The following is an 8,538-nucleotide window of genomic DNA, read 5'->3' on the forward strand; positions in this document are numbered from 1 at the left end:
AATGAAAATGGTGAAAAAACGCATTTGAGCCATTTTCTTGTGGGCTTGGATATTACGTCTTTCACTGAGCGCCGCAAATGACATGTCTACTTTATTCTTTGGGTTGGTACGATTACGTGGATACCAAATTTATAAAGGTTTTATAATGTTTTCATACATTTACAAAAATGAAAACCTCCTGTACAAAAATTTTTTTTTTGATTTTGCCAACTTCTGGTGCTAATAACTTTTTTATACTTTAGTGTACGGAGCTGTGGGTGGAGTCATTTTTTGAGAAATTTGATAATATTTTCAATGATATCATTTTTAGGACTGTATGACCTTTTGATCACTTTTTATAGATTTTTTAATATTTTTCAAAATGGCAAAAAAGTGACATTTTCGACTTTGGCCGCTATTTTCCGTTACGGGGTTAAACGCATTGAAAAACCATTATCATATTTTGATAGATCGGGCATTTTCGGACGCGTCGATACCTAATGTGTTTATGATTTTTACTGTTTATTTATATTTATGTCAGTTCTAGGGAAAGGGGGGTGATTTGAAATTTTAGGTTTTTTTATTATTATTTTTTTTTTTACTTTTTTTATTTTTATTTATACTATTTTTCAGACTCCCTAGGGCAGTGATGGCTAACCTATGGCACTGGTGTCAGAGGTGGCACTCAGAGCCCTTTCTGTGGGCACTCAGGCCATCAACAGAGATGACTCCAGGTATCTTCCTGCAGTCCCAGACAGCCCAGGACTTGCTGTGCACAGAGCTATTTTAAAGTGACAGCTCTACCTGGGACTATTTTCTGCTTTATTGGTGTCCTCATAATGCTGGTATCAATTAAAACTGTGACAGAGAAGGAAGTATAAATCACAAATTAAATTTCTGTGTTGGCACTTTGCGATAAATAAGAAGGTCTTTGTAGTTTGGGTCTCTAAAAGGTTTGCCATCACTGCCCTAGGGTACTTTAACCCTAGGTTGTCTGATCGATCCTACCATATACTGCCATACTACAGTATGGCAGTATATGGGGATTTTCCTCATTCATTACAATGTGCTATCAGCACATTGTAATGAAGGGGTTAAAACGAAATAGCCTCGGGTCTTCGGAAGACCCGAGGCTACCATGGAGACAGATCACCTCCCCCGATGACGTAATGGGGAGCGGCGATCCCAGGTAAGATGGCGGCGCCCATGCTCCGCTATCTTTGTGAGGCTGCCGGCAGCCCACGCTGTGAAAACACAGCGATCGGTGCTAGCACCGATCGCGGGTGTTACCGGTAAGCCTTTGCTGCAATATGCAGCAAAGACTTACCAGCTATGGAGAGGGCTCAGCCAGTGAGCCCTCTCCATGCACCGGGACCCGACCGCCGCCGTGAATACACGGCAGGCGGTCAGGATTACCGGCGTATAAGACGACCCCAGAGAAGACAGAAGATTTTTCTGTCTTCAAAAGTCGTCTTATACGCTGGAATATACGGTATATATATATATATATATATATATATATATATATATATATATATGTACAGGCGGTCCCCTACTTAAGAACACTCGACTTACATACGACCCCTAGTTACAAACGGACCTCTGGATATTGGTAATTTATTGTACTTTAGTCCTAGGCTACAATAATCAGCTGTAACAGTTATCACAGGTGTCTGTAATGAAGGTTTATTGTTAATCCTGATTCTTATGACAACCCAACATTTTTAAAATCCAATTGTCACAGAGACCAAAAAAGTTCTGGCTGGGATTACAATGATAAAATATACAGTTCCGACATACAAATTCAACTTAAGAACAAACCTATAGACCCTATCTTGTATGTAACCCGGGGACTGCCTGTATATATGTGTGTATATATATATATATATATACAAATATATCATTACAAAATGTACAAGTCACATTATTTCTTAAATAGTACATTCACAATATAATATGTATCTTACAATTCCTACAAATAATTACACTTCCACCCATTCCCATCTCGAGCCAGGGATGCCAGGGAAACCAAAAAACACACACACAACTCCATTAACTAATATATTTCCTTCCTTTTACTTCGTATTCTTTTTTCTTACGGCTCAAATTCTCTACCCACGTTTTCCATTGCTTTCAAATAATCATGCTTTTCATCCTAATCATGGATGGGACTGATTTGTCAAGCTCTGTGTAGCGCTGAGTAATCTGTGTGCGCTAAATAAATAAAAGAATTATTATTATCATTCATAACTTTGGATTTTTCCTACTACATTCCGCCAATACTTGATATCTGTTTTTTACACCTTTCCATTCCTTAATAAATACTAAGCGACCCAAAAAATAATAATTAACTACTAAATCTTTTCATCATTTTTGGCGCTGACAGACCCAATGTAGATCCTAGAACCCTCAAAACCTGCTCAAACGGGACATCTAAACCAAATTTCAGCATAAGGTTCTCAAACATCTCTTGCCAAAATTGCATTATTAGAGGACAGAACCATAACAAATGAGCTATATTAGCCGGCTCTTGCTTACAGCAAACACATCATGAATCTTCTCTCAATTCTGGTTTGGATAGTAAATAGAGTGAATAGTAAACTATATACATAATTGAATAAACCTAAATTTATCATTAATTGACACGCATTTAACTTCCTTCTTAGAGATGAGCGAGCACTAAAATGCTCGGGTACTCGTTATTCGAGATGAACTTTTCCCGATGCTCGAGTGCTCGTCTCGAATAACGAGCCCCATTGAAGTCAATGGGAGACTCGAGCATTTTTCAAGGGGACCAAGGCTCTGCACAGGGAAGCTTGGCCAAACACCTGGAAACCTCAGAAAAGGATGGAAACACCACGGAAATGGACAGGAAACAGTAGGGGCAGCATGCATGGATGCCTCTGAGGCTGCTTAATCGTACCATTATGCCAAAATTATGGGCATAATGGTACGATTATGGCCCTGGGGGCCATGACAGAGTGACCGAATGAGGCTAGATAGCATCTAAAACATGCAATAATTGACCCTGACACTATAGGGGACGGCATGCAGAGGCAGCGGCAGCAGCGGCAGGGTAGAGAGTGTCATGGCGACATACCCTAAATGGACTCAGGCTTCAAACCAATGGGTGACAGAGAGGAACCAAAGGAGGTGAGCAAGAAGCGCTGAAATGATTTCCTATGTGAACAAAAGGTTGACGGTATATTTAGTCGATAACACAGCATGGTGGCGACATAGTGACCAAGTTCCATAACGTATCTGATGAAACACCCGAAAAATGAGCCTGACACAGCTCTTTTGATAAGGGGACGACATGTGGAGGCAGCCATGGAGACGACTTCCATGATTAAGAGTGACAGTATGGGGCATTCATATTGCGCTGCTATGATTGCAACTACAGGTCTCCAGCATGGCGGCGACAGATGGGCCGAGTTCCACTATGTATCTGGTGAAACACCTGAAAATTCTGCCTGACACAGCTCGTTTGATAAGGGGATGATGTGCTGCATATCCTCTCGTGCTCCAGCGTCTGGGGTATGGAGAGTTGAAATGAGACATTGGTGGACGCTGTGGAGGATCGTGGAGGCAAAATGGACAGGAAACAGTAGGGGCAGCATGCATGGATGCCTCTGAGGCTGCCTAATCTTGGGATGGAGCTGGCGGTCCACTGCCAGGCGAGCTTTTGCCTGTCCAAGCCCCTGTCTCTCGGCTCCTCCCCACCCAAAATGGGCCTGGGGGCCAGAAGCATTTACTTTGAAAAAATTATAATTTTCAAAGCAGGCCGGGTCGTTTGAAAATTTCACCTAGGAATAATGGAATATCATAGTGGTTCTATTTTTAATTGTTTTGACGGAAATGGTTCCATGATTAAGAGCGACAGTATGGGGCATCCATATTGCGCTGCTATGACTGCAACTTCAGGTCTCCAGCATGGCGGCGACAGATGGGCCGCGTTCCACTATGTATCTGGTGAAACACCTGAAAATTCTGCCTGACACAGCTCGTTTGATAAAGGGACGATGTATGGAGGCAGTGAACTAGTAGTAGATGAAAGGTGCTGCAGTTAAAACTATGTTAGTTGGATCTTGGGATGGAGCTGGCGCTCCGCTGCCAGACGAGCTTTTGCCAATCCAAGCCCATGTCTCTAGGCTACTCCCCAAACAGCACTTCTAAGAACCTTTTGTGTAAGATCAAGTGTAGTAGCGTTCTTATAAGTTTGGAATATGGCGGATGAGGGGAATGTAAACAGATGCGCAAGAAGCGCTGAAATAATATCGGTAAATGATAAAAGTTTGCCAGTATATTTTGTGGATTACACAGCAGGGTGGCAACAAAGTTAACAAGTTTGATGTGGAATCCATGAAAACAACCCAAAATTCTGGCTGACACAGCTCGTTTGATAAGGGGACCATGTATGGAGGCAGTGAACTAGTAGAAGATTAAAGGTACTGCAGTTAAAACTATGTTAGTTGGATCTTGAGATGAAGCTGGCGCTCCGCTGCCAGGCGAGCTTTCGCCAATCCAAGCCCCTGTCTCTAGGCTACTCCCCAAACAGCACTTCTAAGAACCTTTTGTGTAAGATCAAGTGTAGTAGCGTTGTTATAAGTTTGGAATATGGCGGATGAGGGGAATGTAAACAGATGCGCAAGAAGCGCTGAAATAATATCGGTAAATGATAAAAGTTTGCCAGTATATTTTGTGGATTACACAGCAGGGTGGCAACAAAGTTAACAAGTTTGATGTGGAATCCATGAAAACAACCCAAAATTCTGGCTGACACAGCTCGTTTGATAAGGGGACCATGTATGGAGGCAGTGAACTAGTAGAAGATTAAAGGTACTGCAGTTAAAACTATGTTAGTTGGATCTTGAGATGAAGCTGGCGCTCCGCTGCCAGGCGAGCTTTCGCCAATCCAAGCCCCTGTCTCTAGGCTACTCCCCAAACAGCACTTCTAAGAACCTTTTGTATAAGATCAAGTGTAGTAGCGTTCTTATAAGTTTGGGATATGGCGGGTGAGGGGAATGTAAACAGATGCGCAAGAAGCGCTGAAATAATATCGGTAAATGATAAAGGTTTGCCAGTATATTTTGTGGATTATACAGCAAGGTGGCGACAAAGTTAACAAGTTTGATGTGGAATCCATGAAAACAACCCAAAATTCTGCCTGACACAGCTCGTTTGATAAGGGGACCATGTATGCAGGTAGTGAACTAGTAGTAGATTAAAGGTACTGCAGTTAAAACTATGTTAGTTGGATCTTGAGATGGAGCTGGCGCTCCGCTGCCAGGTGAGCTTTCGCCAATCCAAGCCCCTGTCTCTAGGCTACTCCCCAAACAGCACTTCTAAGAACCTTTTGTATAAGATCAAGTGTAGTAGCGTTCTTATAAGTTTGGGATATGGCGGGTGAGGGGAATGTAAACAGATGCGCAAGAAGCGCTGAAATAATATCGCTAAATGATAAAAGTTTGCCAGTATATTTTGTGGATTATACAGCAGGGTGGCGACAAAGTTAACAAGTTTGATGTGGAATCCATGAAAACAACCCAAAATTCTGCCTGACACAGCTCGTTTGATAAGGGGACCATGTATGGAGGCAGTGAACTAGTAGAAGATTAAAGGTACTGCAGTTAAAACTATGTTAGTTGGATCTTGAGATGGAGCTGGCGCTCCGCTGCCAGGCGAGCTTTCGCCAATCCAAACCCCTGTCTCTAGGCTACTCCCCAAACAGCACTTCTAAGAACCTTTTGTATAAGATCAAGTGTAGTAGCGTTCTTATAAGTTTGGGATATGGCGGGTGAGGGGAATGTAAACAGATGCGCAAGAAGCGCTGAAATAATATCGGTAAATGATAAAAGTTTGCCAGTATATTTTGTGGATTACACAGCAGGGTGGCGACAAAGTTAACAAGTTTGATGTGGAATCCATGAAAACAACCCAAAATTCTGCCTGACACAGTTCGTTTGATAAGGAGACCATGTATGGAGGCAGCTATATGGACGACTTTTGGAGGCAGCTATGGCGATGACGTGTGGAGGTAGCAATGGAGACAACGTGTGGAGCCAGCTAAAAAGACGACATGTGGAGGCTGCTATGGAGACAATTTAATTTGGATAGTGCCTGTATGTGGCAGTCCAAAAGAGTTTTCAAACCAGAGAAGCAGGTAGGTGGTCATCCAGAAAAATTAAATAAATTGAGTGCCTGTATGTGGCAGTCCAAAAAAGTTTTCAAACCAGAGGAGCAGGTAGGTGGTTCTCCAGAAAAATTAAATAGATTGAGTGCCTGTATGTGGCACTCCCAAAAATTGCTTAAAACAGAGGACCGGGTAGGTGGCCCTCCAGAAAAAATTAAATACATAGAGTACTATAGCTAGAGCCAGTTGGCCCTGGCAAAAAATAGCCAGTTTCCTCTGCTTTAGTGTACAAAGAGGAGGAGAAGGAGGAAAATGAGGAGGAGGAGTGCATACATTATTCAGGTTGAGCTTCTTTCACCTTATTCATCTTGATAAGCGTCAGCCTGTCAGCGTTGTCAGTCGACAGGCGTGTACGCTTATCGGTGATGATGCCACCAGCTGCACTGAAAACCCGCTCGGACAACACACTAGCGGCAGGGCAGGCAAGAACCTCCAAGGCGTACAGCGCCAGTTCGTGCCACATGTCCAGCTTTGAAACCCAGTAGTTGTAGGGAGCTGTGTGATCATTTAGGACGATGGTATGGTCAGCTACGTACTCCCTCACCATCTTTCTGTAAAGATCAGCCCTACTCTGCCGAGACTGGGGACAGGTGACAGTGTCTTGCTGGGGTGACATAAAACTGGCAAAGACCTTGTAAAGCGTACCCCTACCAGTGCTGGAAAAGCTGCCTGCTCGCCTACTCTCCCTCGCTACTTGTCCCGCAGAAGCACTCCCTCTGCCGCTAGCACTGTCAGAAGGGAAATACTGTTTCAGGTTGTGCACCAGGGCCTGCTGGTATTCATGCATTCTCACACTCCTTTCCTCTCCAGGGATGAGAGTGGAAAGATTTTGCTTGTACCGTGGGTCCAGGAGAGTGAATACCCAGTAATCGGTGCTGGAATAAATTCTTTGAACGCGAGGGTCACGGGATAGGCAGCCTAGCATGAAATCTGCCATATGCGCCAGAGTCCCAACGCGCAAAAATTCACTCCCCTCACTGGCCTGACTGCCCATTTCCTCCTCCTCCAACTCCTCTTCTTCTGCCCATCCACGCTGAACAGTGAAGGACTGAACAATGGTCCCCTCTTCTGTCTCGCCAACATTCTCCTCCTCTTCCTCCTCATCCTCCTCCACCTCCTCCGATATGCGCTGAGAAACAGACCTAAGGGTGCTTTGGCTATCAACAAGGGAATCTTCTTCCCCCGTCTCTTGTGACGAGCGCAAAGCTTCCAACTTCATGTTGACCAGAGAGTTTTTCAACAGGCCAAGCAGCGGGATGGTGAGGCTGATGATGGCGGCATCGCCACTGACCATCTGTGTTGACTCCTCAAAGTTACTCAGCACCTGACAGATATCAGACATCCACGTTCACTCCTCATTGTAGACTTGAGGAAGCTGACTGACCTGACTACCAGTTCTGGTGGAAGTTGACATCTGGCAGTCTACAATCGCTCTGCGCTGCTGGTAAACTCTGGATAACATGGTTAATGTTGAATTCCACCTCGTGGGCACGTCGCACAACAGTCGGTGAGCGGGCAGTTGAAATGCGCACAGATGCGGCGCACCTTCGTGAGCAAATCAGACAGATTGGGGTATGTCTTGAGGAAACGCTGAACTATGAGATTTAACACATGGGCCAGGCATGGCACATGTGTCAGTCAGCCGAGTTGCAGAGCCGCCACCAGGTTACGGCCGTTGTCACACACAACCATGCCTGGCTTCAGGTTCAGCGGTGCCAGCCACAGATCGGTCTGTGCCTTGATGCCCTGTAATAGCTCTTGGGCGGTGTGCCTTTTATCGCCTAGGCTCAGCAGTTTGAGCACCGCCTGCTGTCGCTTAGCGACGGCACTGCTGCTGTGCCTAGAGCTACCAACTGATGGCGCCATGCCCACGGATGGTAAATCAGGGGGAGGAGGTGGAGGAGGGGTGGGAGGAGGAGGAGGCATAGTAGGCCTTTGAGACCTGGACCGAGGTAGGCGTCCTCGGCGTCAGCAGTATATGAGCAGCCCCAGGGTCAGACTCGGTCCCAGCCTCCACCAAGTTAACCCAATGTGCTGTCAGCGATATATAGTGGCCCTGCCCGGCAGCACTCGTCCACGTGTCCGTGGTCAGGTGGACCTTGTCAGAAACGGCGTTGGTCAGGGCACGGATGATGTTCTCTGACACGTGCTTGTGCAGGGCTGGGACGGCACATCGGGAAAAGTAGTGGCGGCTGGGGACCGAATATCGAGGGGTGGCCGCCGCCATGAGGTTTCGAAAGGCCTCGGTCTCTACCAGCCTATAGGGCAGCATCTCCAGGCTAAGCAACTTGGAGATGTGGACGTTGAGGGCTTGGGCATGTGGGTGGGTTGCGCTATACTTCCTTTTGCGCTCCAGCGTCTGGGGT

This window comes from Engystomops pustulosus, chromosome 8, assembly GCF_040894005.1.
Source record: "Engystomops pustulosus chromosome 8, aEngPut4.maternal, whole genome shotgun sequence".
In the NCBI taxonomy this organism is placed as follows: Eukaryota; Metazoa; Chordata; class Amphibia; order Anura; family Leptodactylidae; genus Engystomops; species Engystomops pustulosus.